The sequence below is a fragment of the Platichthys flesus genome, chromosome 19 (assembly GCF_949316205.1).
Source record: "Platichthys flesus chromosome 19, fPlaFle2.1, whole genome shotgun sequence".
Classification (NCBI taxonomy): Eukaryota; Metazoa; Chordata; class Actinopteri; order Pleuronectiformes; family Pleuronectidae; genus Platichthys; species Platichthys flesus.
This window is the reverse complement of record NC_084963.1, coordinates 20,893,374-20,919,221: the sequence shown is the minus strand read 5'-3', so window position 1 is coordinate 20,919,221 and position 25,848 is coordinate 20,893,374. Positions and strand designations below refer to the sequence as shown.

The window sequence follows — 25,848 nt, the reverse complement described above, 5'->3', positions numbered from 1 at the left end:
ATACTTTTGTCGCAGAGCTCTCTTAAAAAATTGCAATATGCATGAGCTACTAGTTAATGTTATAAGTTGTGGCATACAGGATAATCTATTGTACTGAAAGGGAGACACTACAGGTGAATACATTCAAGTTTGTATCTAATGATGTCATCACAATCGCCACGTTGATATGCAAATTAGGCATTCACTAATTAAAATGCACTGCAGATGAACAGGATAAAAAAGAAACTATAGCATGTCAGCACAGAATTTCCCTAGTTAATGAATTTAGCATAGAAGAAATGTACACATGTGCAGGCGTGGATGTCATTGTGGTGATCCCCATGAGGGATTTAAGGGTTGGCAAGTTGGAGCAGAACTAAATATATAGAAATATAATTTAAAAGGTCTCATATCAGAATTTATTTTTTGCTACCAATGAATCAGTTAAAATCACCTACAGTTGTGCAATTTCATGGCACTAGATATTGTTGGCAGTTACCGATCAATTATTGGTCAATAAACATTGGGGTAGAGAGTTGAGATGACCAGGGGTTTGGGATCAGAGAGTTTGTATGTGAGGTTTTCGAATGAAGAGTGAGTCAGGCAGATTTTTGTTTGCTGTCTAGGTGATGTGAGCGAGCTGCCTCGACGGGGCAGCGGACACTGAAGGCCAAATTATACTCGTGTTGCACGGACGCACGCATGCACGCAAGACATGCAACACGCCCCTTTCGAGCCCTCTGGCGGCTTGCGTGCGTCCGCCAATTTTCCCCTGTTCGCACAGAGGATGGCGGTTGAAGGCCAATGTATGCTTCTCCGTTTTGACGGACACGGACAGATAGGACCGCCTTCTCCAACGTGGAACGCCCTCTCCGGGCCTCTCCGCGGCTCCTCGGAGAGCTTTTCGTGCAGCTCTCATTTTTCTAATTACACGTCGAAATGGCGGAGAGCCCACGGATAGCCCTTGGCTGTGATTGGTCCGCTAACGCCAGCATTTCGGGACCTCAAACTTCCTGTTCCATTCCCTACATCACAATAAACCCAAATCACAACTACGACTCTATGATTAATGTGACAAGTGTGTTAAGCCAGCGGCGTTGTCCGGCTGACGGTGGCTGGTAAGAGCACTTACGGCATGTGTGTACGGTCACATACGGTTATAACGAACTTTCATAACAGGGCTAGCCACCATGCTAACTGCGGTGGGAACAGCGCAAAAACCCGCTGACTTTAATCCCACGGCTCATGGCACTGTTTCTCAAACACCGTCAGGTTAGAAGCAAACACTTGGTAGTATCGGGTGTCCGTGCTGACTGTGTGTGGAAGCTGGGGGGAAGCTAGCTGCCTCCGTGTAGCTTCAAGCTGTTGCAGCTGTTGAATTAGCAACGCAGTTTGGAAACAAGACCGGGGAACCGCTGCGTTAAGACACGATAACATAAACATTATGACCCGCTGGGTGTCACTTTATTCAGCAAAAACTGTCGCGTCATCAACAGCATTTTTCTGTTAGCCGCCATCGTTCACTGTGTGTGAGGAGCCGGGAGGACGTAAATAAACCAGCGTGGACTTCTTCTATATACCTCATGAGGTAGGCTTCTCTAAGCTCGACTTCAGTTGCGCCATCTACTGTTCTGGCGGTGAATTGTTTTCACAACAAAAAGGCTCGTAGAACTATAAATCAAAAAGGGTCCGTCCGCTCCGTCCGTCCGTCAGTCCGCAACGGACTCGGAGAAGCATTCTAACCCCTGAGCATCTGGTGACGGCCTCCCGGAGCATCCGATAGCGGTTCTTTCCCTTGATGGAGTGACATGACCCCTGACTCATACTGGCCACAGGTGGAGTTGATGGGGCGTTACGGGAGGAGCCGTGGAGGAGCGTAGAGATGCCCAACCGGCGCTGGCTACAGGTGGAGCGGATGCAGCGGCCCTGGAAGGTCAGACAATCTGCAGAGGGTATGACAATGATTTTTTAAACTAACGATTTAGTAGCACTCACTAATTAAGTGAGTGCAGTGGCATTTACTTATAGCACTTACTTATGCTTTATTTTTAAAGAAATTTTACTTTCTTTATTCTTGTTGTCCTGCCAGCAAGACACCGGCAGACATGCCACTGCTCGAGGAGGAGGATGAGCTCCCACTTATCTGGCAGAAACTCTCAAACAAGCTCCTGCAGTCCTTTAACGAGCGGTTCGATAAGTTGGAACAGAGTTTCCAGAATCTTCTGTCTGCCCAGCAAGTGCTCACGGAGAGGCTGTCTGGCGTGTCTGCCACCGAGAATCAAGCCGCAGACCACGAGCAGCGCATTCACGCCGTGGAAACTTCAGTCACGGAGCTACAGCGGGACAACAAAACACTAACATAAAGATTGTTGGCATCCCAGAAAGTGAAGAGAAAGGGAGGCCACCCGAGTTTTTCTCCAACCTGATCCCCAAATTACTCGGGGACAACATCTTCACTAAGCCGGTAGTCATCGACAGGGCGCACCGCACATCACAGCCCAGACCAGCAGAAGGCTCCCGACCCCGCACGATAATAGCACGGGTGCACCTCGCACAGGAGAAGATTATACGGCTCGGGAGGCAGCAGTCAATGGAATTCGAAGGAAACCGAATCTTGATTTCCCCCGAATATACAGCGGAGGTGATGGAGCAACGGCGGGGCTTCCGCGAAGTTCAACAGGTGCTGAGAGAGAAGGAGATCCGGCACTCGCTGCGGTTCCCTGCCAAACTCCACGTTCATCATCAGGGGCAAGTGAAGGTATTTAACGACCTGGCTGCAGCGAAGAACTTCATTGAGCAAAAACTTTGAAAGGCTACTATGCGAAATGCAAACGTAGATTATGTTCCACGATCACTGAACTGTCACCACGGCGATCTTTTTTTTTTTTTTTTCTTAATGTGTAATTTGTTCTGTGCCGTGTGAGCCAACGAGGGGCTGTGTTTTTGAGAATTTCTCCCTGCTTTTTCAGCCGGTGATCCCAGATGTGGATGAGGGAAACTCTGCTTCGTTTGGGGAAGCATGTGGTGGGGGTTTTGTTTATGTTCATGTTCATGTTCATGTTCATGTTCATGTTCATGTTCATGTTCATGTTCATGTTCTTGTTAACTGTTAATTGTATTTTGTGTTGATGCTGCCTACCAGGCCGAGTGCTAAGTTTATGTTCCCTTATAGCGTGATCATTATTTTCTTGGTCGCTATTCAATCTCCTTTGTTTAAGGTATCATAAATGAGTAATATGCTTGATTCTATATCCTTGCTCTCCTGGAACGTCCGAGGGTTAGGTCACCCGGTTAAGCGTGGTAAAGTATTTGCACACTTAAAGGCAATGAAATCCGACATAATTTTCTTACAAGCAACGCATGTTAAAGCCACCCAGCAAAGGAAACTGAGGGCTAACTGGATCTCACAGGTCTATCATTCTCCTTTCACATCCAAGGCTAGAGGCGTGGCCATCATTTTCCGTAAGAATATACCTTTCCGTTATCAGTCATCCATAATTGATCCAAATGGCAGGTTTTTAATTCTAACTGGATATATAAATCTACTCCCCGTAACACTGGTTAATGTCTATGGGCCAAATATAGATGACCCCGCCTTCCTTCGTAAATTGTTCAATTTAATTCCTGATAATGACTTGAGCCATATAATGATTGGAGGTGACTTTAATTGTTATCTTGACCCATATCTGGACAGACTATCCTCAGCTCCAAGCATTTAAAAAATACATAACAACTAATATCTCTCAGTTTCTTGAGGTCAATGACAACGGGGAGGTGAGTGACTCAACATTGTGGGAAACACTTAAAGCTTATATTAGAGGCTACATTATTTCTTATGAAGCTACATTGAAAAGGGCTAGGAGAAAGAGATTGGAGGAGATAGATGGAGAATTGCTGGTTGCTGAACAGGTTTACAAAAACTCTTTGCGCAAATCAGATCATAAGAATATACTTAAATTGAAATATGAGTACAATTCCATCCTGGGAGAACTGATTGGAAAAACACTTCTCAAACTTAAACAGAGACACTTTGAGTTTGGCGACAAACCACAAAAGTAATTGGTAAGACATTTAAAGGGAGAACAAGCGAAACGAGCCATCTATAAAATTAAATCCAAATCTGGCCTTATGCTTACTGACTTAAAGGATATCAACAATCGATTTCAGGAGTTTTACTCAGATATTTACACATCCAAATCGACAGCTACACAGGAAGACTTAGATCGTTTCTTTGAACCACTTCAACTCCCACAATTGGATGCTGCCTTCAGGGACATTTTGGACTTGGATTTTTCGTCATCTGAGGTGCAGGAGGCAATAAAAGCATTCCCTTCTGGAAAGGCAGCCGGACTGGATGGGTTTGGAACCAGAGTTTTACAAGGCTTTTCAAAATACTCTAACACCTATATTAATGAGAATGATTAGCTATACTTTTAAAAACAGGAGGCTCCCAGCCTCATTGACTGAAGCAAACATTTGTGTCCTATTAAAAAAAGATAAAGATTAAACGGATCCTGGTAACTACAGGCCCATTGCCCTGCTAAATTGTGATTTGAAAATAATATCAAAAGTATTGGCAAAAAGGCTGGGCAACCATATAGCAACCATAATCCACCCAGACCAAACAGGTTTTGTTCCTGGCAGGTACTCTTTTTGTAATGTCCGCAAAATTTTAAATGTTATGTACGCTGTTCAGGACAAGATGATAATCCTGCTATACTTTCTCTAGATGCGCACAAGGCGTTTGACATGATAGAGTGGCCCTATCTGATTGATACTCTCAGGAGGTTTGGATTTGGAGATATATTCATAGAATGGTTCAAAATATTATATAATGATCCAAAATCCTTCATCCTTACAAATGGGGACAGATCCAAACCGTTCTCTTTGCAATGTGATGTTCTCCAAGGGGACCCATTGTCCCCCTTGCTATTTAACTTAGCGCTGGAGCCCCTGGTGATTGGAATTAGAGGACATCAAGACATTAAAGGTATTAAACTGGGAGGTATTGAGACCCGTGTGACCCTCTATGCTGATGACCTTCTCGTCTGTCTCGGCGACCCGGCATCCTCCATTCCCATCCTTCTTGAATATATAAACTCCTTCGGGAAGATTTCTGGTTACACTATAAATTGGAAAAAGAGCGAATTTATGCCTTTGGTGGGTAAACTCACCAAAAAATTTTTGGAAAAACTGCCTTTCCGTGTAGTGAAGGATTGTTTCATGTACCTTGGCCTTAAGCTCACGAGAGATCCAAAACATCTTTTAAATGCAACTTCACGGAATCAATAGAAAAACTCAAAGAAAATATTGAGTCCTGGAGAATATTGCCCTTATCCATGAAAGGACAGGTAAACGCAATTAAAATGGTAAGCTTGCCTAGGCTTCTATATCTTTTCCAGAACCTGCCCATATATTTAAATTAATCCTTTTTAAGAAGCTCAATTCTATCATCGTCCCTTTCCTATGGGGATACAAATCACACAGGATATCCAAGCCTCACCTACAGAAGCCCACTAAAAAGGGTGGTCTCAGTTTACCCATTCTGAAACACTACTACTGGGCATCTAACTCCAGAGCTCTTACTTACTGGAATTGCAGCTGTGCAGAGGCGGAGAAGGAGCCTTTGTGGCTACAACTTGAGGCCTCTGCTGTTAAAAATTCCTCACTTCCTGCACTTTTGTTCTCCAGCCCTACCCTCATAGACAAGTCAATCCGACAGAACTTTACCCTAAAGAATTCTTTGCGAATACTAAACCAGATAAAAATGGCTCGCCAGGTCCCTAGTGTCTCTATACATGCCCCAATATGCCAGAACCACTCATTCAAGCCTGGACAACTGGATGGGGTCTTTGCAGTTTGGAGGGAGAGGGGAATAAGACATTTCCTGGATTTGTATATTGATGGCCAATTTGCTTCATTTAGTCAACTAAAAACTAAGTTTAATCTTCCAAACTCACATCTTTTTAGATATCTTCAAGCCAGACACTATGTTCAGGAAGAGTGTCAATACTTTAAGTCCCCCACCATCACTCACCCTCTCCTTGGGGTTCTCTTGCTTCCTCCTGACTCCAAACATTTAATATCAAAATTTGTAGAATGTCTGGCTGATCATGTTTCTTCTGACCTCATTAGGGAGGCCTGGACTAGGGACTTGAACTCAAATATATCAACTGGGCTCTGGGAGGTGGCAATGACTCGGATTAACTCTTCTATAAATTCACGTTATAGATTAATCCAGTACAAGGTGTTGCATAGACTGCACTATTCAAAAACAAAGCTGAGCCGCATTTTCCCATCGGTCTCCTCTCAATGTGATAAGTGTTGCGCTGCTGAGGGTTCACTGGCGCACCTTTTTTGGTTTTGCCCTAAACTGTATAAATTTTGGAGTAACATTTTTCAGTGGCTCTCAACAGCATATTCTGGAGACATTCAGCCAAACTGCGATCTGGCCATCCTTGGATGCTCAGCAGAGCCTCTTAAGCTTCCTTATGACACACAAACTGCTCTTCATCTCGGGATGTTGGTCGCTAAGAAACTTATTCTTCTGACTTGGAAGTCTACTTCTCCACCCTGCTTCACACACTGGCTTAACGAGATGTTCTCTGTTATTCAAATGGAAAAACTGCGACACCACAAAGGCAGCACACAGAAAAGGTTTGAGAGAACATGGGGACCTGCTTTGGCCCAGTGCAATATATCTTTAACTCCACAACCACTCTGACCTACCTGGCTACGATTTAGTATATTACTTTGTTCACTTATTCGTTTTCCCTGGTCCTATCTTTTAGATAGGGCTATTGTGAGAACATTCCCGAAAGACTATATATGTAATTGAGTAATCTGCCTGGCAGCTCGTTTTTATTTTGTTGTTTGTTTTTGGTGTGTGTTTTTACCCTATGTTTTGTTTTTGTTTGTGAATTTGTTTTATGTCTTGTCAACACTTTGTTATGTATCTGAAAATTGTAAATAAAGTATATAAAAAAAAAAAGAACCAAAATGGAAGGATTATTATGTCATAAAGATGTCAGTGTGAACCTGTATGAGACACTTAACACTGTAATACGTGGGCGGCTATGGCTGAGGGGTAGAGTGGTCGTCCTCCAACCTGAAGGTCGGCAGTTCGATCCCCAGTCTGACCCATCTGCACGCCGAAGTGTCCTTGGGCAAGATGCTGAGCCCCGAATGGCCCCCCCATAGAATAACAAAAGTGCTGCGAATAGATGCACTGTGTTAATGTGTGTGAATGGGTGAATGTAGAACTGTACTGTAAAGCACTTTGAGTGGTCATCAAGACTAGAAAGGCGCTATATTAATACAAAACCATTTACCACTTACTATTTGATCCACACATAAAAAAGTATTTACGACAGCTTTCTTCCACTTAGGCAATATTATGAAAACTAGGAACGTCTGGTCTCAGAAGGATGCTGAGAAACTAGTCCTTGCATTTGTTACCTCTAGACTGGATTACTGTAATTCTTTATATCAGGAGAAATGAACAGTCTATAATTGTAATAGTAGGTTTATTTTAACAGTGAGAGAATTACAAATACAGAAAATCTCAAAAAATAAAAGTTATAAATTGATTTGCATTTGATTGAGGCAAATAAGTATTTGATCCCCTAGCAGAAACCTGACTTGGTACTTGGTGGAGAAACCGTTGTTGGCAAGCACAGTGGTCAGATGTTTATTGTAGTTGCTCAATGATGATGTGATTTTCTGGATAGTTTTTTTTTATATATTCTGTCTCTTACAATAAACTTACCATTACAATTATAGATTGTTCATTTCTTAGTCAGTGGGCAAACTTACAAAATCGTCAAGGGATCCAATACTTATTTCCTTCAATGTAGCTCTTTTCTAGCTCTTGATGACCACTCAAAGCACTTTACAGTACAGTTTGCCATTCACACACACATTCATTCGTTGCATCTATTGACAGCACTTTTTCGTTTTATGAGGGGCAATTGGGGGTTCAGTATCTTGCCCAGAGACACTTCGGCATTCATATGGGGAAACTGGGGATCGAACTGTTTCCCCAGTTCGATCCCCACTGGTCATGTGGCCTGCCTGCCTGCCTGCCTGCCTGCCTGCCAGGCAGCCAGGCAGCCAGGCAGCCAGGCAGCCAGCCAGCCAGCCAGCCAGCCAGCCAGCCAGCCAGCCAGCCAGCCAGCCAGCCAGCCAGCCAGCAGAGGGTAGCAGCTCTCTTTAATCTTGGATCAGGCCATCAACTAGTAAAACAGATGAGGGAGAATCAGTAACCCTACCTGGTCCAGAGGAGCCCATCACATCACTAACCCTAACCCTAACATATTATTTGGTTATTCAATATGGCCTTGTTTTGTCTGTTTTTGCCTGTTACTCATTTATTTATTAAAATTGATTATTTGAGTTAGTTTGTTAACAAAAATAAATATATAAGTTGAAAATATCCTTCTGTGTTTTTTATTTATTTTTTAGTATTATTTTTAATTTCATAAATAATTTTGGCGATGGGTGCCCTTTTTGGGGGGGTTGAGCACCTGCCCCCCAACATGTCTGTGCACGCGTCTGATAGGGACCCTGATAGGCCCTGGTCCTAAACCTCACCAGTTGGTTCTGCCTCCCAAACTATCTGATGTTGCTTGTGCATAATGAGCAATATTTGGTAGTGTAATGGGAAATTCTGTATTTAGGTTTAATGAAAGAACAGATTAGTATATAGAGAATAGTATTGTAGCGGGTCAGTTCTTAATAAAGTTTTATACTTTTAGCAGTGTCATTTCCCCCGCTCTGGATGTGTTAATTAACCTGACAGGACGGCAACTCCTATAGGCTGCGGGGAGGCGGAGGAGTTTATTTAGGGACACCTTAGCACTGTCCCTCGTCCTCTCTCTCTCTCCCCACTGCCGGTCCTGTGGGTGTGTGCGGACGTTTAGCGTGAGCGCAGCACGTGTGGTCTCAATTGTTTGTCGCGGTAAGTTGCTGGAAGTTATATAATATTAATGGAGATCACAGAGAAAGTGACCGCAAATTGTCCTTAGAGCCCAGCGTGAAGCTGTGTCTGTGTGCGAGTGTGTGCGACGGTGTCGGCGTCACCGTGGATGCACGCTGTCCCTGCTTTATTTTAATCAATTAAAGGTATGAGATAAGGATGTGTTTTTATGTTTGTAAATGTTTTTAAATATTATAAATGTGTTTTTTAAATTGTGTGACCTAACTATAACATGTTTGTTTTATAGGGCTGCCTCCAGCAAAATAGTTACGGTCACTGTTTTTTCCCACTTTAGATTTCATTTAGATTATTTGGATTGATTTGTTTCTTTGTGTTATTTTGTTTTGTTCTATGGCAAGGTGCAATATATATGGTTGACTGGGACTGTGCAATTCAGTGGTAGTGACTTGAATGGTGGTGAATTATTGGCTCCATAAAGTAGAGGCCCTCTTTTGTCATTTTGTTGTTGTATATCGTTTGCAGTGATTTTCTCAAAGTGTGTTATGTTTGGTTTTTAATGCATGATATTTTAGCATTGTAGGTTGGGTCTGGAGCCTCTAATTTCTCTTTTTTTTTTTTTTTTTAAATATGTTTATTGAGCTGTTTATATAGTAACATAACAACAAAACAACACACAGTACAACATTGGTCTATACAGTCTATACATACTTACAACTCACATTCACCCAATCAGTGTAATGACAACAAGATAAAGACAAAGAGCCTAAGGCTAGCCAAGTCAACATTCGAGAGCACTGAAGCCACTGTAGAGCTGGAAAAGTGAAGCTATGGAGTCCAAATGTTCATAAACTGTCCCTCTGAAGAGTGAAGCAGACAGGTCAGGTACTCAAGGGGAAAACATTCCATAATTATCTTGTGCCAGTTCGATTTAGTGGGGGGTTTGTCGCTTATCCAAGACAAAAAGATATTCTTCCTTGCTGCATATGTGAGGATATTATACAGTCTGGCAGCGTTGGCATCCACAATAGTATCTTGACTGGTGTAACCCAAGATTAAGGGAAGAGGGTCCATGTTCAACACAACACCAAATATTTTTTCCAAATCTTGCAAAACATCCATCCAATATGCTTGTATTTTAGGACATGACCAGATACAATGAGAATAGGTGCCCACTGAGATTTTACATTTTAAACATGCAGGTGAGAGTTGAGAGTTCATTTTATGTCTTTTGTTAGGAGAGATTTGTAAACAGTGTACGATCTTAAATTGCAGCAATCTGGCACGGTTACACACAGATATTTTCTTTGTTTGAGTCCATATCTTAGTCCACTTATCCCCATCAATATCTATACCAAGTTCACCTTGCCACTTCTGCATAACATCCCGTACATTTATCACATCAGTCTGGCTTAAGACATTGTAAAAACGAGTAATTTCTCTTTAAGCTGTCATTTATATCAAGTCCAGGCCAGCTTTTCCAACCTTTGCACATGTCACTTTACTGTTTGAGCAGTCTGTTTTAAATCATTTGCATCTATTAAATAAATTGTATTTTGTTCTGATATCTCAGCCTCCCGTCCCGTCTTATTCTGGATACTTGTTGAACCGAATTGACATTAACTGTCATCTCTGAACCATTTTTAATCACTACAGAATGTAAAAATGTATTTCTGTAGTTAGACTTGTAACATGTGGGGTTTTTGGAAGGGAACTAAGATATTTCGTAACTTCCTCTGCTCAGATGTGTATTGCTTCGAGACTCCTGTGCCTGTTGCTAAAACAAATGGTGTCACAGCAGGGGCCAATGGAGCAGAGGGGCTATGGGTGTTACTGACCAGAAAACGGGGATCTCTGGGAAACATATGTTCACACTCAAGAGTCTTCTTGAGTCTGAGAAGAAGCCACATTAAAACACCAGAAGATAATGGTTTGCTGTGTCCTGTAATGAAATTCCTATTGCAGAGGCTGATGGGAGGAGGGAAGGGGTGGGGGGAGTGTCGCAGACTCGTAGATGTGGATGGTGCAGCGCGGTCGCGCCATCGCTGGAGCAATGGGGAGGTGCGCAGGGAGAACCCATGTAGTCTGACCAAAAAGACGGATATTGTAGTTTCATCTTTCGCTCTTGCCCGATGTCGTCATTGGGAAACCACCATTGTGCAGCCTCGCCTCGCAAAAATGGATGAGCACTGGTTTGACTTCCGGACTGATGCGGTAAGAGATCGTCGGGCAAGCGATTTGGTTCCGTCATGCTCTGTGCACGGGGAGGATGCAGGAGATCCAGTTCAAACGATGAATTTTACCTCCACAACCTGCAAAGGTCGCTTTGCTTTCTGATTGATCTGACATAGCTGCGACGGGCTGTGGAAAAGTGTGTCGTTTGGTTTGTGATATGTTCACGCACGGAGCGATGCGGTGGGTTACCTCTCCCATTCATTACTGCCTAGTGAAGCCATTTCCTCACTGGCTGTTGGACTAATCTGCTCACGGGCTCGAAAACTGGCATCATCCTGGTCAGGATCGTGGCTCCAGGCAGCAGCTCTGTCTGCAGCAGCTCTCTGCGGAAACATCGCTCGGTTTGTCAGCTCAGCAAGTCAATGCGACGTTTGTTCGGTTTTGATAATTCGATCTGCGACCCATGTTCATTTCCCTTTTCGGCAGGTCACTGCAAACCCTGCACTGTTACTGATATCGTGTGGGTTGTTGTGTTTTTGTCAAGATTAAACCAGCATATTGATGCTTCACATCTATATAATGGGAACTGATAGGTTTCCTATTAACGCATTTTGTATAAATAAGCAAGCTTTGTGCTAGCTTGTGAGCGTTGCCATGCACACTGCGACAAGCAAGACGTGGTTGACTCTGATGGCTTTTTGATCCCATGATCTTATAACTAATCACACAAGGATGCAATCCTAGAAGTGGAAGATATCATAACAGAAAATTGTATGAAATGTGTCAGCTGTAACATTTTCCAACAAAATAAATCTAATAATATTGTGCTATGGTGATATCAGCTGATGACGTCAGAGGTTAGTGTAATACCGTGAACGTGCATGGTAGAAGTTCAACCCATAGTCGAAGTTTAATCCTAATCCTAATCTAGAGACAAACCTCCCAGACTCTTTTTGACAATGAAAGTGCATCTGTGGCTCTCTCCCAGACATTATGATAGCATGGTCTTGACCTTGGACTGTTATTAACATACATGCTAAGCAAGTCTTGATGACCTTCATTTCACATTACATGTTTGCCATTAGCCCATTCACACACACATTCATACAGTGCATCTATGAACGCTTTGGCACACAGGGATCGATCGACCCACTCTTTCCCCGAGCCACAGCTACACGTAGGTGGTATTTGTTATCATGTAAAAGCTCTCCTCAAAATGATTTTTATGACTTGTTGCTTGGGATTGTCCACCATGTTCAACCGATATTAGATCATAAAGAAGCAATTGCTTCTTTAAGATCTGATATGGGTTGGTGTGTTCAGATAATCGGTTGGTGTGTTCAAATAATGTGTTTCAGCCACTGGCAGTGTGACACTGATCTATGGTACTATGTGTTGCTGATGTGTGAATCTGAATCTGCAGCAGAATATTGTAACGCATTATTGGGCATTTCAGCTTTTCTTAGATGCTTTCCTGAAGCTCCTGTTCAGAGAGAGACAACGCTCATTATAAGCAATGCATAAGTAAAGACACAATATAGAGACAAGGAAATTTAATTTTGTTTGATTAACATACAATATAAACAGAACCAATTGACCAGGTTTTCACAAATGACACTGACAATGCACAGATACAACTATTATTGCACCCATAGATTAGTTAATAACCAAGGTAAGATAGATATAGTAGTATATGATAGTAAAGATGTGTGGTTCAGACACTTTGAGTGGATCAGTCTGTCATTGAAGGAGCTTCCCAGTGACTTGTTGGTGTCCAGCAGGGGGCGGGACTGGTTTTCCATAAGACATGATTGATAAGCTGTAATTTTAATTCATTCCCACCACTTACACTGGGTCAAGGTAGTACCCTAGGACTGAGATGGCCTTCCTAATTACTCAATCAATCAAATTGTATTTGTATAGCCCATATTCACAAATCACAGTTTGTTTCATATAGGGCTAAACAAGGTGCGGCAACCTCTGCCCTTAACACTCAGCAAGAGTAAGGAAATGCAACACATAAATGTGCAATAGATCCAGCGAGTAGCAGAGCATATCAACAAAATACCAATAATAACAACATAGAGAAGTGTTTCAATGTAAAGTATTCTAACCTAAGAAAATTTCCAGGAGAAATGGAGGGAGCAGTAACAACAGTTGTAATGATAGAGGGGTTGTCAGTAAATGTTGTGAATATGTGAGTAATCAGTTGCCACTGCGATCACAATCCACCTTGTCTGTCCAGTTTCTTCTGGCCTGGTGTTAACGTGCTGCTGCCCCAAAACGCCACTGAATGCAATTGAACTGAATACAATAGCATTGAGTGATGGCAATTAAAAAATTACAGCCAACCTCTCTTTCACAAATCTCACTGTTTTAATCACTGGAACTACTTTATACAGAAAAAATAGTCTCAATACAAACCGATTTTAGTGCCTTTTGTGAACAAAGTATGTTTGTGGTGAGCTGTTGTTTTTCATGAAGCCTTGATGTTGTTGATGGTGGTGGCAGCTGATCATGGACTATGATTACAACAAGACTGTTTGATATACAATATGCCTACTCACATATTCTACCATTACTGACTCAATTTAAATTGTCAAAAAGTTCTACAATATACAAACGTCATTTTTTTTACAGTGCTGAACGTCTATCGAGCAGAGTGAAGTTAGAACACTTTTATTTCATTCTAACTGGGTAATTTTCAATGAAGATTTTACATTCAATGTTTTTCATAAAATGAGGACTTTTAACGCATTTCAGACTAAAAGCTCTTATCTTGATATGAAACATCTCAGCAACAAAACAGCTGTTATGCTATTTATTTGAAAACATACTTCCCACTAGGAAGCAAATCAATTATTGGTTTTGCCAAGATCAGCACCTCTACTCTGTGTCGGTGTTCATTATGGTGAAATGAAAATAATAAAATTATCCAAATGAGCTGGCTGTGATTTTGACCTGCAGTTTGGACAGGATGGTGTAGAGACCAGGGGTTGGGCCATATGCTAAAATGTTCCAATTGGCCACCTGTAGCAATAATATTGGAACCACAATTGAGTCGACAATAAAAGTATCTTATCTTATACCTTTGAAATCCACCTATCTGGCAACCAACGTAAGCACATCGGACGTGACGTCTCTCAGCTACGCACATACTACTCAACTCATTCTTACAGTGCCACCACCTGAAATTGTTGTACAGCAGCCATTAGGACAGAGGATGTCACACCATGTTAAAGCCCTATGAGATAAATTTTGATTTGTGAAAATGGGCTATACAATTTGATTGATTCGATTGATTAGCAGCTGATGAATTTATAAATCACAGTCCACCTGGGAACGTTCACAAGTTAATGTACCTAATATCCCGCCCTCTTCATGCCCACATTCAACCATAAATGGCCAATGCAAAGCAACTAATGAATATTCAATTATCCTGCTGACCAATGGGTTTCCAAGGTGAGTCATGACAGAATCACGGCATCAAGCGATGAAAGAAGGAGGTGAAACCTTCTGACACTGAGTTGTTTGTCACTTGGTGAACGATGGCGCTGAGGAAGGCTGCCGTGTCTCGCGCTCTCCCACAGCTCTGCTCTTTTTTCTATCTTGTTGTAATTTATTCTACTTTATTTTGTATTGTGCACTGCGGTAAAGCGAGCCCTATTATCATATATGATAGAGAACAACCTCTGCTCATCGGTTTGACGGTAAAAAAACACTTTTTCACCGCCACCAACAACAAACAAAGGAGACTTCAATCAATCAAATTTTATTTGTATAGCCCATATTCACAAATTACAATTCATCTCATAGGGCTTTAACAGGGTTTGACATCCTCTGTCCTTAACCCTCAGCAAGAGTAAGGAAAAACTACAAAAAACCCTTTTAACAGGGTAAAAATATGTAGAAACCTCAGAGTCACATGTGAGGGATCCCTCTCCCAGGACGGACAGAAGTGCAATAGATGCCACGTGTAGGACAACATCATCAATAATCAAAGTCTCTAGCAGCATTGATGAGGGTAGACATCCCGAAGTACAACCCCAACATGACATGCCAAGCAGTCCCGCTGCAAGCACAGTCCATGCTCAGCAACCATCTAGACCACGATCCACCATCCAGACCAGACGCCACTCCAGTCCTCAGTCACCGTCCACCGCCGCCCACCAGGAGGACCCATCACAAGCCACCACCGCGGTCCTGGTCCACCGCCCGTGCCCAATGCCAACGCGACACAGGGTCCGCCACCAGCACCACGATCAGCCCACATGACTCAGAATCCGCCACACTGGATCCAACACCGCGACCCCCGGTGCGCGATCCACAAACCGTAATCCATGGTGCGGCCACAGAGGCCCTGGATCTGCGGGTGATAAAGCAAAGGGATTCTGGGGAAGGGGGATAGGGATGGAGAAGAGGAAGGAGAAGCTGGAAAGAGAAGCTCCGTGTGTCATGTGTCATAAAATAGAACAAGTAACGTTCTGGCGCACTAATTAGCTCTAACTATAAGCTTTATCAAAAAGGAAGGTTTTGAGCCTACTTTTAAACTAACAGATGGTGACTGCCTCCCGAACTGAAAGTAGTAGATTATTCCACAGCCGAGGGGCTTGATGGCTAAAAGCTCTGGCTCCTACTCTACTTTTAGAGAATTTAGGGACGACAAGTAGGCTTGAATTCTGGGAGCGGAGTGCTCTAGTGGGTTTATAAGGTATTAACAGCTCTTTAAGGTATAAAGGCGCTATATTATTAAGGGCCTTGAAGGTGAGGAGGAGAATTTAAAATTCTATTCTAGATTTAACTGGAAGCCAGTGTAGCGATGCTAATATTGGAGAAATGTGCTCTTCTCTTTGTTCTCGTCAGGACACGTGCTGCGGCATTTTGGACAAGCTGTAGAGTCTTTAACGACTTCCTGCTGGAGCCTGATAATAATGAATTACAATAGTCCAGTCTCGATGTAACAAAGGCGTGGACTAGTTTTTCTGCATCTTTTTGTGAAAGGACATGTCTAATTTTTGAAATATTACGCAAGTGGAAAAAAGCGGTCCTAGAAATTTGTTTTAAGTGACTATTAAAGGATAATCAGGATCGAAGATCACACCCAAGTTTCATTGGAAGCAAGGGCAATGTCGTCTAGGGCAGCTATATCATTAGAAAATGCATCACTAAGGTGTTTGGGGCCAAGTATTATAACCTCTGTTTTGTCTGAGTTTAATAAGAGAAAATTGCGGGTCATCCAGGTTTTTATGTCCTTGAGACATGTTCGAAGTTTAGTTAATTGATTACTTTGTTCAGGTTTTATTGACAAATATAACTGGGTGTCATACGCATAGCAGTGGAAATTTACCGAGTGTGTCCTGATAATGTTTCCTAGTGGAAGCATATATAATGAGAATAAAATTGGGCCGAGCACAGAGCCCTGTGGAACACCATGATTAACTTTGGTGCGCACAGATGACTCATCATTAATTTGCACAAATTGGGAGCAATCAGAAAAATACGATTTAAACCAGTTAAGGGCGGTTCCATTAATGTTAATTAACTGTTTTAGTCTTTGTAATAAAATTTGATGGTCAATTGTGTCGAATGCTGCACTGAGATCTAACAGAACGAGGACAGACAAGTCCCTGATCTGAGGCTATTAAAAGGTCATTAGTGACTTTTGCCAAGGCTGTCTCTGTACTGTGATTGGCTCTAAACCCTGATTGAAAGTCTTCATATATATTATTTTCCTGGAGAAACTCACACAGCTGATTGGCTACCACTTTTTCTAAGATTTTAGAAATGAAGGGGAGGTTAGATATTGGTCTGTAATTGGCTAAAACCTCTGGGTCTAGGGTGGGTTTTTTGAGTAGGGGTTTGATGACAGCTATTTTAAAAGACTGTGGTACATAACCTGATGATAATGACAGATTGATAATGTTAAGTAACGAACTATCAATTAGGGGCAGAATTTCTTTAAGTAATTTGGTAGGAATGGGATCTAAGATACAGGTTGTTGGTTTAGAACCTGAGATTAATTTGGTAAACTGATCACGGGTGATCAGAGAGAAGCTGTCTAAGTAATGGGTAGGATTCTCAGCCGTTTCTGAGATCTCTGTTGTTGGGAGGGTATTAGTGCCAATTGAGGGCAGGAGATGGTTGATTTTATTTCTAATAGTTTGAATTTTATCATTAAAAAAGGTCATAAAGATATTGCTATTTAGGGATCGAGGAATACTGGGTTCGGTGGAGGTGTGACTCTCTGTCAGCCTGGCTACAGTGCTGAAGAGAAACCTGGGGTTGTTTTTATTCTCTTCTATTAGTTTTGAATAGTAGGCGGCTCTTGCTTTGTGGAGAAACTTTTTATATTCAACACTATTCTTCCAGTCTGAGGTTTTCAACATTGTTGCTGGAGCGCCACTTCCTTTCTAGTTTTCTTGATAATTGTTTTAACTCATTTGTCTGGGAATTATACCACGGAGCTAAATTACTATGTTTGACATTTTGCTTTTTTAGAGGCGCTATTGAGTCTAATGTTAATCGTAATGAGTCTGCAGAGCTATCGACGAGGTGGTTGATCTCAATGGAGCTCAGGGTTTTAAAGAATTTGTTGTTTATATCTACTGCTAATACGGGTTTAAATGTAATTGGGATTATTTCCTTAAATTTAGCTACAGCACTATCAGGTAGACATCTAGAAAATGAATTTTTATTAGTGGCATATATTCAGGTATTGAAAAATCAAAGGTTATTAAATTATGGTCTGATAGAACTGGATTGCGTGGAAGTACTGTTAAATTTTCAATTGCGACACCGTACGATAATACAAGGTCAAGTGTGTGGTTACCACAATGAGTGGGTTTGTGCACACACTGACTGAAACCAATAGAGTCTAGTATTGAAATAAATGCTACGCTAAGGCAATCTTTATTATTATCAACATGAATATTAAAGTCACCAACAAGAATAATTTTATCGGTCTTTAGGACTAAGTTTGATTAAAAACTCAAGGAATTCCTTTAAAAATTCAGTATAAGCCCTGGGAGCACAGTAAACTACGGCAAATATGATTGGCTGTTGGTGGTTCCTGGATTGGCGTGGAAGACTAAGAACCAGACATTCAAATGACTTGTAGCTGAGTTTAGGATTAATTGATAGACTGGAGTTAAAAATAGCAGCAACTCCACCTCCTCGCCCAATTTCTCTAGGAACCTGTGAATTGATATCAGTGTTTCCCCCAGTAAATGTCTCAGTCAAGGTGGTAAGCAGGCGGCGGTGCTGTTGGCGCGGCGCGTAGCGGCGCGGCGAAAATTTTTGGGGGTATTTTGCTCAAAGATGCCAGTACGCATGAATGAAATAAACAACTGTTTATTTCAATATAAATAAACAACAGTAGGTACAAATGTTGTGGAAAACATGCAGGCACTACAAAATAGGGTTTAAGCCGGTTTTTATGAAAAATCAAGCTGCCTCGGAAGATGACAGTTTGTGATGTCGGATTCCGTTCAAATTAACCGCCTATTCATTGTGGACGGCAAGAAAAAAAAACGTTTTCGCGCATGCGCACCTGATTCTGTATGATTTAACATGTACGCAAATAAGCATCATTCTTTGTGCCTTATTTACGTAAATGGTATGCCACATAAGCCTTTACATTACATATCATTCATGGACCAATTAAAATCGAGATATTACTAGACATTTACGCAGCTTAAGGCCAATGTATGCTACTCCGAGTCCGTTGCGGACTGACGGAGCGGACGGACCCTTTTTGATTTATAGTTCTACGAGCCTTTTTGTTGTGAAAACAATTCACCGCCAGAACAGTAGATGGCGCAACTGAAGTCGAGCTTAGAGAAGCCTACCTCATGAGGTATATAGAAGAAGTCCACGCTGGTTTATTTACGTCCTCCCGGCTCCTCACACACAGTGAACGATGGCAGCTAACAGAAAAAGGATGTTGATGACGCGACAGTTTTTGCTGAATAAAGTGACACCCAGCGGGTCATAATGCTTATGTTATCGTGTCTTAACGCAGCGGTTCCCCGGTCTTGTTTCCAAACTGCGTTGCTAATTCAACAGCTGCAACAGCTTGAAGCTACACGGAGGCAGCTAGCTTCCCCCCAGCTTCCACACACAGTCAGCAGGGACACCCGATACTAACTACTACCGTTAGTTAGTATCGATCTAAAGTGTTTGCTTCTAACCTGACGGTGTTTGAGAGAGTGTCATGAGCCGTGGGATTAAAGTCAGCGGGTTTTTGCGCTGTTCCCACCGCAGTTAGCATGGTGGTTAGCCCGCTAGCCTCGTTATGAAAGTTCGTTATAACAGTATGTGACCGTACACACGTGCCGTAAGTGCTCTAACCAGCCACCGTCAGCCGGACAACGCCGCTGGCTTAACACACTTGTCACATTAATTATAGAGTCGTAGTTGTGATTTTGGTTTATTGTGATGTAGGGAATGGAACAGGAAGTTTCCATTCCGAAATGCTGGCGTTAGCGGACCAATCACAGCCAAGGGCTATCCGTGGGCTCTCCGCCATTTCGACGTGTAGTTAGAAAAAGGAGAGCTGCACGAAAAGCTCTCCGAGGAGCCACGTTGGAGAAGGCGGTCCTATCTGTCCGTTATGCTGTAGTCCTACATAATGATGAATGCTGTCTTTTATTTTTAAGTTGAATAGAAGTAGTACCGGTAGTTTGAATCGGCGAAGGTTTGACTTGTTGCCTTACGTTTATTCTGCCCTCGGTGTGAGGGACGGGTCCGTTAAGTCGATGGATGCGATGTTTAATCATTTAGACCAAACTACAGTAGGCTACGGGCAAACCTGAAGTCACCGTCGTGACATTTCATATACGTCCCGTCTGTGTGTGAGTGAGTGAGAGAGAAAGAAAGAAAGAAAGAAAGGGAGGAACTTATTTGAAATCGGCCGTGCGTGCCTGTTTGTTGTTTATTGTTTTTGATTTAACAATATATAGGTTTAGAGAAATCTGGCTTTCAGAACTCAGTGCCTACCCACTCACTGACCTCACCGCACGTCACTGGCGGTAGATTGACAGGTGACTATGATAGACTATGCAACAATATAATCAACCACCAGATGTCGCCGTCTCAATTACACTCAAAAAACTTTATTGGCACGACTAATGTTGTAAACAGTATTACCTGAGTATTATCAATGCCATTTTTTTTTTTTTTTTCAACTTTTTTTTTTTTTTTTCTTCAATACATTGGTAGTCAAGGCGGGGCCCTAGTCTTGTTAAGGCGACCGCCTTAACAAGATAGTGCTGGGGGAAACCCTGGATATGACTGGGGGGAGTAGATTAATTTAGACTGACATAATCATCAGGATGCAGCCACGTCTCAGTGAGGGACAATAAATCTATGTTGTAATCAGAGACTATTTCATTAACTAAAAGAGCCTTTTTTTCCAGTGATCTAATGTTTAAAAGACCACATTTAAAAGTCTGGGTTTCCTGTATTGTTTCAGAGGTTGTTTTAATTTGTATTACATTTTTGTGTGGAGTTCTCGCTCTGTTATTGTTTAATTTCAATAATTTAATCGGACGGTGAACAGACACAATGTCTATGGGGTTTTGTGACTGATCCAGAGGGAGCGCAGAGAAGTGTTTAGGACTGCAGCTCTGCTTCCTGGTCCCAACTATGGGTTGTCATGTTATAGACTTAGTGATATTCCTAGATAAGAGAGCTGCTCCATCCCAAGTGGGATGAACGCCGTCTCTCCTAACAAGACCAGGTTTTCTCAAAATAGTTAGCCAATTATCTATAAAGCCCGTCGTCACCTGTTGTATTAGGGAGCGGGCCAGAGAAAACTACTGTGTCCGACATCGTTTTAGCAAAAGCACACACCGACTCAACATTCAATTTAGTGACCTCCGACATACGAAGCCGGGAGTCGTTGCTGCCGACGTGAATTACGATTTTATTGTATTTACCTTTTTTAGTGTTAGCCATTAACTTAAGTTTAGATTCGATGTCGCCGGCTCTGGCCCCTGGGATACAATTAACTATAGTCGCTGGTGTCGCTAACCTGACGTTTCTCAGAACCGAGTCGCCAATAATCAGAGTTTGTTTATCAGCGGGTGCCTCGCTGAGTGGAGAGAATCTATTTGAAACGTGAGCTGGTGGCTCTTTAATCGTGGGCTTTCTAAGTCTAGCACTATGCCCCCTCTGGAACGTCACCCATCTGCCCTGGGCTCCACGGCTAGCGGGAGGTGGCTAACTACAGCTAACGGAGTTTCTAAGCTGCTGAGCCGAGCTTCTAAGTCATTAAGCCGAGCCTCCATCGCTATCAACACACTACATTTATTACATGTACCACTACTGTTAAGGGAGGCAGAGGAGTAGGTAAACATTAGACACTCGGAGCAAGAGAGAGCAGTAGAGCAACAGGGAGAGAGAGAAGACATCGCTGCTATAGAGCTACGAGGGTGAGCTCAGACAGAACACAGAATCACTAAGCACGATAGAATAAGGGTTGGTATGTGCGTATGTGCGTTTAACTACAGACCGGTGATTTTAGCCGTAGTGCTACAGAGAAACAGTTGTGTTTAGCAGCGGAGCTAATTCGCAGAGCGACCACCACCAGTGGCAAGAAAACAGGAAATGACGCAGCACGCTTACCATAATGACGTCACACAACACTTCCCATGGCGCTGCTTACCTGCGGTACCTGGAACACGGAGGCGACGAAGGAAACAAGGGTCGCGGGCCGGCGTCCTTGTCCGGCTGAGGAAACATGAAAACCGGCCTCCTCTACCAAGCATTCTTCTGGCTAATGTCCATTCCCTGGACAACAAGCTTGCTGATGACACCACTGTCATAGGCCTGATCATCGGCGACGATGAGAAGGCCTAAAGAGAGGAGGTCAGAGCCCTGACATCTTGGTGCCAGGACATCAACCACCATCTCAACGTCAGCAAAACGAAGGAGCTGATCGTGGACTATAGTAAGAGCCGAGGAGAAGATCACGCCCCCCTCTCCATCAACGGGACCACGGTGGAGCAATTCAGCAGCTTCAGGTTCCTCGGGGGCAACATCATTGATGACCTGACCTGGACCCATCACACAGACTCCATCAGCAAGACGGCCAGGCAGCGACTCTTCTTCCTCCGCAGGCTGCGGAAGCTCCACATGGACTCCAGGATTCTCTGCAACTTCTACAGGTGCACCATAGAGAGCATCCTGACTGGCTGCATCACCGCCTGGTATGGCAACTGCACCGCCCTGAACCGTAAGACTTTACAGAGGGTGGTGAAGTCTGCCCAGCACATCACCAGGACGCCGCTACCATCCATGGAGGACCTCTACTCCCAGCGGTGCAGGAAGAAGAGCAACCGGATTATTAAAGACCCCTTTCACCCCAGCAATAAAGATTTTTGCCTGCTGCCGTCTAGCTGACTACCGCAGCATTCGGGCCCGCACCACCAGGCTCAGAGACAGTTTTAAACTCCTCCGAAACTGCAATAACTCTCTATAACTTCTTTCTTCAGCTTTATACACTGCTCAAAAAAATTAAAGGAACACTTTGAAAACACATCAGATCTCATTGTGAAAAAAAAGTATGTTGGATATTTATACTGATATGGACAGTTTAATGTCTTAGGAACAAAAGGATGCCACATCTTTGAAGGAATTAAAAGCCTACAGGGGGCTAAATTTTATAGACACCCCGAAAATCATAGTGAAAAAGTGATGTGGCAGGCTTGTCCATTTTGCCAAAATAAAATTTCTGCAACTCAAATTGCTTCTCAATATCTTGTGTGGCCCCCACGTGCTTGTATGCATGCTTGACAACGTCGCGGCATGCTCCTAATGAGTCAACGGATGGTGTCTTGTGGGATGTCTTCCCAGATCTGTCTAAGGGCATCAGTGAGCTCCTGTAAAGTCTGAGGAGCAACCTGGCGGCGTCTGATGGACCGAAAACATAATGTCCCAGAGGTGTTTTATCGGGTTTAGGTCAGGCGATCGTGAGGGCCATTCAATTGTATCAATTTCTTCATCCTCCAGGTACTGCCTGCATACCCTTGCCACATGAGGCCGGGCATTATCGTGCATCAGGAGGAACCCAGGACCTACTGCACCAGCGTAGGGTCTGACCATGGGTTCAAGGATTTCATCCCGATACCTAATGGCAGTAAGACTGCCGTTCTCTAGCCTGTAGAGGTCTGTGCGTCCCTCCATGGATATGCCTCCCCAGACAATCACTGACCCACCACCAAACCGGTCATGCTGAACGATGTTGCAGGCAGCATAGCGTTCTCCTTGGCTTCTCCAGACCCTTTCACGTCTATCACAGGTGGTCAGGGTGAACCTGCTCTCATCTGTGAAAAGCACAGGGCGCCAGTGGCGGACTTGCCAATTCTGGTGATCTATAGCAAATGCCAATCGAGCTCCACGGTGCTGGGCAGTGAGCACAGGGCACACTACAGGACGTCACGCCCTGAGGCCACCCTCATGAAGTCTGTTTCTGACTGTTTGGTCAGAGACATTCACACCAGTGGCCTGCTGGAGGTCATTCTGTAGGGCTCGGGCAGTGCTCAACCTGTTCCTCCTTGCACAAAGCAGCAGATATCGGTCCTGCTGATGGGTTGAGGACCTTCTACGGCCCTGTCCAGCTCTCCTAGAGTAACTGCCTGTCTCCTGGAATCTCCTCCATGTTCTGGAGATTATGCTGGGAGACACATCAAATCTCCTTGCAACGGCACGCATGGATGTGCCATCCTGGAGGAGTTGGACAATCTGTGCAACTTCTGTAGGGTTAAGAAATTGCCTCATGCTCCCAGTAGAGATAATGACTCTAGCTAAAGCCAACACTAATGGAAAACCAGTCGAAGTGATCAAGAGGGAGAAACTTGAAATGGCCTACACATGCAAAACAACTCCTGTTTTGGGGGTCGTCTCATTGTTTGCCCCTCTAGTGCACCTGTTGTTAATTCCATCAACACCAATGCAGCTGAAACTGATTAACAACCCCCTCTGCTACTTAACTGACCAGATAATTATCAAAAAAGTGCAATTGAATTCATGCCATACCCTGATAAAAAGTGTTCCTTTAATTTTTTTGAGCAGTGTATATATATATGTATATATTTATTTTATTTCATATTTAAAAATGTTGATATTCTATTTTATACTTTTTTATTCAAATTTTGTTTTTTTTTAATTCTTGAACATTGTTACAAGAGAGCCTGTGACTCAAGCATTTCATTGCCAGCGACTGCTTAATTGATTGAGATGAAGATCGATTGATTTGGACAGCAGTGAAGTGATTAAAAAAAAAATTACGCTGCTGCTGTTGATAATACACTGAGTGAGGACGATACAAAGAATGGAGCCTTAAATTAAAAATATCTTATTTAAAGGTGGAGGCAAAAAAACTCCAGAGTGTAGAAAGACCATGGAAAGATTCCTGGGAATGGTAACATATACATACATAACATAATTTATTTGTGTGAATCTTACCTCTCACTGCCAGTGGATCCCCTTTGTATTTAGGCCTATTTCCAATTGAGCATCTCGGCGTGGCCACTGTCGCTTCTAGAAGTGAGCAACGGCAGCCAGAATCTTTTTTCCAAATCCATTGCTCTGTCAATCTTGGGGTTCTTTACACTCCTCTGAAGATAAAGAAAGTTAATTAGTCTCTGTCTCTCTGTCTCTCTTATTCGCCTGAAGAATTCACTTTGTTTCTGTGGTCAGATCAGGGTCAGTGTGTGTCTGTAAGTCACTTGTTGTTCTTAAGCTATCTAATGGACAGACAATGCAGAGCCAGGCTCGATAATGTGTAACATATTGAGATAACGTCTTTTAGGCTTACTGATTAGAGGGACTTAAGTTATTAATGGGAAACATACTTTGGGCATAGTGTTTTCAAAGTGTTTAAAGTGTGCACTTCTTTGACAGCCACTTTGCATCGTCTTTAATGTTTGGAACACTCAAAGTGATCCCACTTTTTTAAGACAAGCAAATGTACATGATATGATAAATATCAATGCTATACTGTGAAACTGGGTTAGTCTCACTTGTCTATGGACAAACATGGTTAGCAAGTTGACCCTTAAGCAAGTTGTGCCTGTCACTACATTTTCAGAGCTGTGGTCATGAAAATCCTCAAAATAGTGTGCTGTAGTGATCTTGGTGTGAAGGTGGTGCCAATACATGCACTGGATGGATCACTAATCATTCTCCGCTGTCGCAATGGCTCCTAATTCTGTCTTTAGCTTAGCATCAGAAAACTAACTTTTGGACACACATCGATGTCATAAGAGCAACTCAAGAATAAACCATCTTTGAGAAAATATTATTCAACATGCACTTGACTTTCTATATACTGCAGCCAGCTATGGAATGGCCACTAGAAGAAAAAACAAAATACAATAATATAAGGCTAGTAATTAAGTCAAGTACACACACTACTGGTTAATTGCTGACGGAACCTGAATAATAAAAATGTCTTCTCTTTGCAGTGCCACGGGTCACAGAGCACGAAACATCGAAGCCCATTGAGTGAATTATAATGGAGCTTGCAACCATTCTTAGCATGACGCTAAGCATCACTACCTTTGTTTTGTACACAGTGTACAGTTACTTAGTATGAGTAGGAGAGAGGCTTCTAACCTAATTTTGCTTCTAATAACATAGTGAAAGACTGTTTTTTTTTTTTTTACTCTCCTCACTGACCTTGCTATTTAGTGACCTATGGGATACATTTTGCTACATCCTCCTGCAAGTGTTCCATGGTACACACTACAAAAAGC

At 42.8% G+C, this 25,848-nt stretch overlaps 1 protein-coding gene across 1 annotated transcript in view; it reads left to right on the top strand.

The window, feature by feature from the left end:
• Positions 1-10,949: 10,949 nt before the first annotated feature.
• Positions 10,950-25,848, top strand: part of ajm1 (apical junction component 1 homolog) — a 75,009-nt gene continuing 60,110 nt past the window's right edge. The window contains exon 1 of the mRNA XM_062412852.1: positions 10,950-11,128. The gene's annotated coding sequence lies outside the window, so the exon portion shown is untranslated. The remainder of the gene's footprint in view (positions 11,129-25,848) is intronic.